Below are 10243 nucleotides of genomic sequence, written 5' to 3'. Positions count from 1 at the left end.
TATGCTTTATATAACCCAGCCGCTGCTGCAGTCAAGGCGCTGTGACGCTGATTAAGTGACGGCTACTGCTTTAAATCAGCTGCGCCTCTACCTGGGACAATGAATCATGAAGCCATCTATACACACACACACACACACACACACACACACACACACACACACACACGCTCCCTCTCATTGGTCCTGTCAGCTCACAGTTGAGGCCGTTACAACATTTGGGCAGGTCCCCATTACAAAGCACTTCAGCACATTCCTCTGGTTAGGATTGGACAACTTCCTCGTCCTCCTCCTCCTCACCTGCAGCCTGTTTATCAAGCAGCCGCCATCAGGCTGGAAATTAAATTTGTGTGTCAGCAAGTGTTTGTTTCCTCCTTATTGCACCAACACTGTGCACAAATGATAGGATGCATGTCAACAAAGACTACGGCTGTATTCAGCTAGAGGCAATAATGTTACTGTCCTGCAGCCGGCTCACAAAAACATGCAATAACAAATAATATTAAAAACAATAATAATGTAAAACAATAATATGGTAACAATGGCATTATTATAAATACTATTATTGTCACATTATTTCCACATTATGAGTACACCCTAGTTCTTATATTCTATTATTACATGAATAATAGGCATTATTGCAGTTTTACATGAGCGTTTTGTATTACGGTTTGTACATGGGTAGCGGTAGTAGTTATTATTATAGTTATATGTACACAAATTGGGAGGAGCAATGAGACACACCTGCAGCCAAGCCGGTACCTGCTTGCCAATCAATGGTAATGGTTTAATTTATTTTGAACACGCATACAAGTTACACTGGAATACATCACATGTTACAATTCACAATTCCACATGTCCAAAACAGAGTAGGAAGAAGCAAAGCTTATTTAATCCTACGCACTCTCTGTTTCACATCAATTGCAATACATTTGTTCACTCCGTGTTCAAAATGTGCCCTTTAATAATTCTGAAATAACATAAGAAAATGATGACAATGTGGTACAATAGGAGTCAAGGTTTCTAATCTATAGTTAATTTCCCCGCTGTGGGATAAATACAGTACATACATACATAATCACTACAGATACATTATATAACATTCATAATAACCATATAAGAATAAGTGATGAAAAGGTTATTAGTTGACAGAAACACAGTTTGATGATGATGAGTGAGTACAGACAATTTAATGCTTCAAGTATTCCTAAGAAATGAAGAATAAGTAGGAAGTGCAAGAGTGGTTAGACACAGCATTATACGGTATGTACACAATGGTTCAGGGTTCTTCTTCCTTGGACTTTGTAAACATCAACTGCTTGTACTGTTTCTTGAAATTGCTCATTTTAGCGCATTGTTTGACTTCTTTACTCAATCCGTTCCATAATTTGATTCCACATACTGATAAGCTGAAGGGTTTTAGCGTTGTTCGTAAGTGTAAGTGTTTTAAGTTTAATTGATCCCTAAGGTCATATTTCTCCTCTCTTGTTGAGAAGAATTGTATTACGTGTTTGGGTAGCAGGTTATTGTTTGCTTTATGCATAATTTTAGCTGTTTGAAGCTTTACCAATTCAGTGCATTTTAATAATAGTGATTTTCGGAAAAAAAGGGTTTGCATGTTCCCTATAATACTGTGTTGCATAAGATTACCACGTATTGTTTCCACTCATTTGATCCGTCTCGCCGCTTCATCAGTTCATGCTCCACATATCTTCCTCGTGTCACTAGCTTGTGGTAAATTATCCACCTGGTGTTAGTCTGGGAGTACTCTCTGCACCATAGCAATAGCATTCATTGTCCCAGCTTTTTTTGGAGTTTTGATTGTGCGTTTCTACCTTTTTGCATCGTGGCGTCATTGGAATTTTACTGAAGTTGAAGTGTAAACCTGAACTATTGCCTCATCTCTGCATCTCTGAGTCCAAACCACAATCAATTGTTAGATGTAATCAGAAACTTTGTCATTGTACAGAGTACAACAAAAATGATGTGCAAAACCTCTTTAGTGCAACATAAAAGTCTACAAATAATAAAAAAAATCAATAAAATAATAAAAAAGGATACTATAATAGCTGTAAAAGCTTCCCTGAACTTGTATTCTAAAATTAGCTGCCATGTCTTATTCATTCATAAATGGCAGCTAATTTTAGAACACAATAAATAAATACTACCCCGTTATATTATTATTGGTTATGTTACAATATTTCACATTTGTTGGGTTACAGGTGGGTTACCTGACAAGGAAAAGTTATAGATTTATTATTGTTATGGCCCGGTGATACAGTATGTGCTGTTTCGCAGTCTGGTTTTTGCCTTCAGCATCCTGTACCGCTTCCCTGAGGGGAGCATTTGGAACAGGTGCTGTGCAGGGTGAGAAGGGTCCTTCAGGATGCTGCAGGCTTTCCTGTGGCAGTGGGACTTGTACAGCTCCTCCAGGGAGAGAAGAGTGCAGCCTGTGATTTTTTTGGGCTGTGTTGATGACCCTCTGTAAAGCTGTCTTCTCCTGAACAGTGAAGCTTACAAACCACACTGGGACGCAGTATGTAAGTACACGCTCAATCGAGCACCTGCAGAAGGACACCAGCAACTCCTTGGCAAGGGCGTTGCTGTTCAAAACTCTGAGGTAGTGTAGTCGTTGCTGGGTTTTCTTGATCAGCGTGATAGTGTTGGTGTTCCAGGTGAGGTCTCCATTCAGGTGAAAGCCCAGGAATTTGAAAGTAGAAGTGCTTGATCCAAAGGCAGGTGGAATGTGGCAGTCCGAGGTTGTTCTGTTTTGGTACCAGCCCGTTCGGGATGATGGTACTGAATGCCGAGCTTAAGTCAATGAATAGAGGCCTGACATAACTGTGCTTGCGTTCAAGGTGGGTCAGTGTAGTGGGAAGGACAGTGGCTATGGCACCCTCTGTTGACCTGTAAGTCCTGTATGCAAACTGGTGGTGGTCCAGTCTATGGATGATGTGGTTGCTGTACAGTTTCTAAAAAACACTTCATAATGATTGGCGTGAGGGCCACTGGTCAGAAGTCATTTAAGCATGATGATAGCATGACATACGGCAATAAAAAATTAAAAAGAGGAACCAAGACAAACAAAAGATACACTGAAAAGGAGAGCACTGAGCCGCTGCATGTGTGCGCAACGCCATCTTTGCCGCATCTTTTGTAACCAGCGGGTGTTACGACCTAAACGTAACCCTCGGTAGTTATTAGCGTCATTATGGCTGTACAGACAAACCAAGAGCAAAACAACATAAATGTTCATGCAAAACTACAAGCAAGATTCAACAGGCTGAGTCATCACACGGTGTATGTTCATTAAAGTAAGGCAATAATTTAGAATGCAGCACATCCCAAATGAAGTCAATGCATGTTTGAGCTATGATGTCATGGCCAGCCACGTGTGGCGCTGTGGTGGTCCTCGCACGCTGACTGAAAAAGGAGCATCAGATGGGGCAGAGAGATGTGGGCGCGCTGTCACAGCTGCAATCAATACTTAAAGTGAAGCGGGAGATTGGGGGTTGCAGGTGGAGAGGTGGCGGAGACAACACTAAAAGCACATTTGATTTCTCTTCATAATTCTCGGCTGGATGGCTGCTTTGCTGAAGGCGACGGATGATAAGCGAGGGAAGGAAGGAGTGGAGAAATGTGTGGGAGGACGAGGAGGACGAGGGAGAAGAAACAAAAGGAAGGACATGGATGGGATGCCAGTGTGGAGTCTCTGAGGGGGAGGGAAGCTGGGAATTGAACGCAGCTCGGCTTCAAACGGGAAGGCAGAATGACAGACGGAGTGAGAGTCTCTGCTGTGCGCGGCTTTGGACTCTTGCTCATTTTGATTGCTGTTATAACAACAATACACTCACAGAGGAGAACATTCTAAAGCAGGGGTCTCAAACTCGCGGCCCGCGGGCCATTTGCGGCCCACCAAATCGTATCTTGTGGCCTGTGACTGGACATCAAAGAGTAGTGTAAATGCAGCCCGCAACATCCAGGCAAGCTCAGTGTTCCTTACATACATACATACACTGAACTAACAGTGGTGTTATCACATGGATGTATTGTGAATTGTATCGTATCATGAGGTACCCTGAGATTCCCAGCCCTACTCCCAATACTTGATGCGGCCCAGCCTCACCCAGACTCTACCTCCACCGGCCCCCAGTGAAATTGAGTTTGAGACCCCTGTTCTAAAGTCATCGCTTTAACCGAGAAGCTGAGATTAGTGTGCAATATCAACACCTGTTGTACACCTGCCAACAGCTTAATGCATTGATAAGTGATAAGTGAAGGAAATGATAAGAAATATATATATACACCGGTGCTACATTAACTGTACCGGGGTGCTTAACCTTGGGTTCTCTGACTCCTAAATGGTCCACAGTTAATCCACAGTTGGTCCAAGAAGGTGGCATTTAAATAAATAACCATTAACATGACTGAGCAGGGGTGACCAAAATCCTACCTGTGAAACATGTCATTTTTGTTTGTTTTATTAGCATGTAGCATACTGTATAACTTTTTTTTGTAAATGAAGCACTGCCAGCATGAACATTGAGGTTGTACTTCTTACTTTAGCCGCTGGGTTTGCCGCTGGCGAACGAATTTGTTGCAAATCGTCCTCATTTGCTCCAATTTAGGTCTGTCTTATAAAATATAGGAGTTTAATAATCTTTAGGAAGAACGACATAATTTAAATAAGTATAAAATATCTTAGCCTAAACTGATTGATTGGTTTAATCACTTAAAAGTGGTCTCCAAACCCTTAGATTTTTTTTGGTATGCGGCCCTCTGTAGCCTGTAGAAGCTCTGATATCTTTGTCCAAAAGCAGTAAAGTGCAGACCTCCACCAAGGCTGGACAAGCCTAAACATGTCTATCTGACTGGTTGGAGTGAAAAATATATCCTAACCTGTTCCACTCCAGTCCAGTATTGCACAGCTGCACGTGACCTCAACGCAGAAGAACTGTAACGGCAGAAAGAGAAAATAAAGATTCCTCAATGATGATTAAAACTAAATATTTTTCTAGAACATTCCAGATGGAATTCCAAAATGGAATACATTTTTGTTGATGTTGATGGCATTCTTCGTTGTGAGGGGCATCATTCCTGCCACAAGGCCTGATGATCAACTACCATGTGTCTTGTGCGCCCTCTGCCAGTGTTTGCTGCCCTCTGCTGTCTCTGTTTACAATGCCGTTGTTTGGTCTCCCTGGGCGGAGCTACCACTGTAGACCTGCCTTCCATCAGTAATCACTAGGACTCTTAAGCCTTGCTTCTTGTTTGACGCCAGATTGTTTTCCAACTTTCACCAGCATCAAGTATATCCTCCTTGTCATGCCAATCCTTTTGATTTTTGTGCTTTTTCTTTTTTTTGCCAACCACTACTGTTTGTGCTTTTTGCCATTTAGCCTTTGTTACTACTTTTCCCGACGTTTTAGTTTTCCGGTGACCTTCTGTCACAGACGTTTCGTGTTGTACTTTTTCACTCTTTGTAGTGTGCCCTTTGTTCTCTTTATTAAACCTTGTCAACCACCTGCCTTCTCCATCTCTGCTTTGGGGTCCAATCTTCTGGCATATCCGGCAGCCGTAACAAAACAATCTGGCCAATATGGTCCCTGTGGAGACACGCCCGCTTAAGCTTGCCCTCCACAAACACTCTCAGCGCCTAGACAAACAGGTGGAGCAATTTAACACTTTGGATGGTAATATTCTAAGCATGGCTGAGCCTGAATGCTCACATGCAGGTTGTTGAGTCTCAATTCAGAACCTTTCGACCTTTTTTCAAAATGGCGCCTCCACCACTGGTCCACTCCCTAGCAGCTGTGACGCTGCGCCTAATCAAGAGATTCTAGCTACACCTGCAGTCACCTCTCCTGCGCTCTGCCCCTAGCTTTCTCGGCCTGAGCGCTTCTCTGCTGACTCAGAAGACACACTACCTTCGCTCGATGTGAGCTCCATTTTGAACTCTAGGCGGCAGCATTCCACTCCAAACAAGCTTAATTGGCATCCATCATGTCCAACCTCACTGGCAGACCAGGAGTTTGTGCCACAGCCAAGTGGAACCGTCAATCCTCCACCTGTGCTACATGTTCTTCATTTGCCAAAGCCATGGAGCAAATTTTCCATCGTCACACACATAGTCGTGAAGCCGCTTGCTCCCTACTCAAGCTACATGATGACATCACTTGCACCTGTAATCACTGTGTATACCTGTGGCCTGGGTGGTTTGAGTGGGAGATGGAGAGAAGGTTGTCAGATGCAGCAGAGGGTGCTCAGATACCCAAGGGGTTCCCTCCTGGCAAACTGTTCGTTCCTGAGGTGTTGCAGTGGGACCACAAGTCCAAGATGGCCCGCCATTGTAATTTCAAACAGATTCTGGTGGCCCTCGATGAACTGGCATCAAGGAATTTTTCGCCGCTTTCTCCTTCTGTACCCGCAGCAAGTCATCCCATCGCTCTCCTGCTGCCCCCTACCTATCCTGCCTCATCCATGGTCCCAAATTGTGCTGCCCTTAGTCACTGGTCTCCCTCCTTCCCGGGACAAACCTTGGTCCTGACTCTAGTGGATAGGTTCTCCAAGACAGCCCATTTCATTGCCCTGTCTAAGCTCCTGTCTTCTCTGGAGACAGCCCAGCTATTGGTTAAACATGAATTCCGGATCCATAGCATCCTCTCTGACTTGGTCTTGGACAGGGATCCCCAGTTCATCACACAAGCGTGGAGGGCCTTCTGCAAAGCGTAACCTCAGGTCATCATTCACAGTCCAACTGCCAGACAGAGCGAGCCAACCAGGACTTGCTGCACTGCATCTGCCATCAACACCGTTCTTCCTGGTCCTCCCCTCTCCCCTGGATCGAGTACGCCCACAACACCCTCGTCTGCTCGGACACAGGTATGTCCCCTTTCAAGATGGCCGATGGTTTCCAACCTCCTCTCATTCCATCCCAAGAGTCAGACATTTCGGTCCCTTCCATCCATTTCCAGCTGCGACGGGCCCATCATGTTTGGCGAGACACTCGTGCTGCTCTATCCTGGACTGCTGACTGTAACCGCCAGCTGGCTGAATCACATAAAATTCCTGCTCCAGATTACTGACCCAACAAAGAGGTATGGCTGTCATCCCTTGACTTACGTCTTGCTGGTATTTCCAAAAAATTATCTCCACGGTTCTGCGGAGGATCTCAGAAGAATCCGTCCAGGAGCGCATGAAGGTGTGGCAGAGAATGCAGGGTAAGTGCATTAGACTCCAGGGGAATTACTGGAGTGGTTTGGATTTGAAATATATTTTTATGACACCAGTCCTAGAACTTTTCTGACACACTTCATACAATTAGATATTATACAGTTTAGGGGTGTGCTGATACAACTTTTTCACTTCCGATACGATACTGATATTGCAGCCATCGGCTCATAACAATATTGATCCGAAATCAACACAAATCATACATACTGTTATTATTTATTTTATGGTGTGGAATAATACAAAAGCAGAAATCATACACACTTTATTACTTGTTTTTTAGTGTGGAATGTTAGAAAAGGCTTGATCAAGTTATATTACTCAAACAGAAAACAACAGTCACCCCAACACACCCATTTACCTTATATGTATGTGGGGTATACTTTCATCCACAATGTAGTGGCAGTTAGGCATAATATACAGTAGCGAGGTTCGAGGTGCTCAATGAAGCATTTAAACCCAACATTACTCACCACCGACAGGGGCTCGCTGTTTTCTGTTATAGCCAATGACCTTTTGTCGTCCTGAGGGAGTATTCTGTGTGATTCCCCTTCATATGCCTAATGAGGTTTGTCGTTGAACTTCCCCAATTCTGTGCCACCACGGGAAACTTGTGCATGACAAGTTTTGCACTCAGCTACTTCTTTTTAGTGCCACACGTCTGACATCACTCCTGCTCCTTGCTACTTTGCTAGCACGCTGGCAAACACTGTTGTTGTGATCATATTGGCTCTATCCAGTCACTGCTGGATAGACATGCTGGGGCGGAGTCTGGAATTGACTGCTTGTACCGGAGTGCCAATATTGGAGATTTGAGAAGCAAGCTGATAAAACCCAATATTGTTTTTTTTCACTGATATCGTCCCAATATTCAATATCAGATCAGGACATACCTAATACAGTTTATTAGCTCTGTGCATCTAATAACTTCATCCATGATACACTCACACACACACATAGCATCAGAGTTGAGCAACACTTAAATATGACACATGGAAAATTACTGGGAGACACACACACAATAGATGCATTGTTCTCACTCATACCAGCTTAACTGTCGCTTTCCAGGCACACAAACTGAAGGCTGATTCCCAATTCCACCATTTACCCATTATCTTAGCCTTCACCCCTAGGTTTTGCACGTTCACGAGAATCAAATGATGTCCTAATTGTCTGTAAATCAAGGGCTAATTGTCTGTAAATCAAGGGCTGGGGGTAAGGGCTAAGGGTGTACAGCACTTGAAACAAAGCGTGGTCGAGGAACACACTTGAAACGAAGGGGTAGGAGAAATTTCCATTAATACACCACTCCTGCTATCAAGAAGGCAGAGCGGCTAGATAAAGAAGCATATAAATGTAAGTAATTAAGCATAATTATTCATTTTTAGAGTAACGACACTCGTTTTATTAGATATGCAACACTTTGCTACTCCGCATTCAGGATTCTACAGGGTTGCAGCAACTGCTGTATGTTCATTCTGGGCTCATTCCTCATTTATGATGGAGTCTAGCGCTATAACCAACTATCTTGCTCTTATTTTTTAATACAATTGTGTGATCACTGACTAAAGGCTAAAGTAAAGCAATAACCATTACATTACATTGCAAGAGTGACTTTTAAAAATACATGTTTTACACTCTTTACCAAAATTACAAATTGTTGTTTCATACCATTAACTCTCAGCTTCCTAAAGCTGCAGAACTACACACACAGGCACACCATATGCAGGTATGAAATGTTGTGTGGTGTCATAAACAAATGGAGCTTCTGGACTTGCTCACTGTCTAAATATGGACATTGAGAAGTGGACTCTGTTAGGAAGCTGCATACCTCCTATTTAAACACACACACACACGCACACACACACACACACACACACACACAGAGTAGTCCGTAAAAAACTGTAGTAGTAAACAAAGTATATTCTTCTAAAAATAACAAAGAGGGCCATTAGAAGTTAAATCTGGCTGAAATATAGTATTGAAACAATTTCAGCAACATTAACACTTTGTTGTTTTAGACGTATGAGTACACAATTTAGATTTTTTTCTTTTCCTTTTTCAGAAGGTGACTTTGGGTGTGAACAATGAAACCGCAGCTCGCATTTCTTTAGTCTTCTGAATGAATTCTGAAGTTATGTCAGTTAAATCCAACCAAAAGAGTTCCTACATTTACTAACCTTTTGTTTCCACTCAAGTTATTTACTGTATTACCTTCTGTACCTTTTGTAATACTTGTATAAATATAGAAAATGTGGAACATCTACTCTTTGAAAGTGACAATGCATTTATTATGGGAGATGAGGAGTGGGCGAGTCAATGGTATCAAGCTAAACCCGTTGACTATTATGGATGTTAAATTAGGGATAATCAAGTGTTTCCCATAGGACTGTTATGACATAATGACATCATTGTGGATATATGCATAGTTGGACATGACGCCTTTGCATATAATTGTAATGGGAGAAATGTTTCTTCTTTTACTATTTTTTTTATATCACAAATACGATGGTACACAAACACGCTTTTTTTTTAAAAGGAGTCTCTAGAGGAGTCTGATTACTCGCTAAACATAATAACAAAGTTGCTAAGTTGGCAACACTGATCCGTTCTTCTCCACCTTGTTCTCTGGCAGACCAGGCGCGTATGATGTGTGAAGAAGTGGCGTTACAATGCATACTGCAGCCACCTGTATGCAGTTGTAACAACAAGCTACATTCACAAACGGCCCGATTATAATGTGTTTCTGAGTGAGGGCAAACAGGTAGTGCCAAATCTATTTGTGGCGGTCCACCAAAAATTAATTTAAATACATGAATTATGAAAAATTAATTTATGAATGACAGCAACTTGGAAATTATTATTAACGTTCCTCTTTTAGGTATTTTATTTTAGCATTATATATTTTTTATGAATAAAAGTATATATTTCAAAGTTAAATCTACCTTGCCTCATTGGAAGAATGATATACAACTGAGATTCTCAAAAGATAGATAGAGAACTTGACTTGAGCCAT

Source organism: Dunckerocampus dactyliophorus, chromosome 8, assembly GCF_027744805.1.
Source record: "Dunckerocampus dactyliophorus isolate RoL2022-P2 chromosome 8, RoL_Ddac_1.1, whole genome shotgun sequence".
Classification (NCBI taxonomy): domain Eukaryota; kingdom Metazoa; phylum Chordata; class Actinopteri; order Syngnathiformes; family Syngnathidae; genus Dunckerocampus; species Dunckerocampus dactyliophorus.
The sequence above is the reverse complement of the archived record's forward strand: the minus strand, read 5'-3'. Positions refer to the sequence as shown.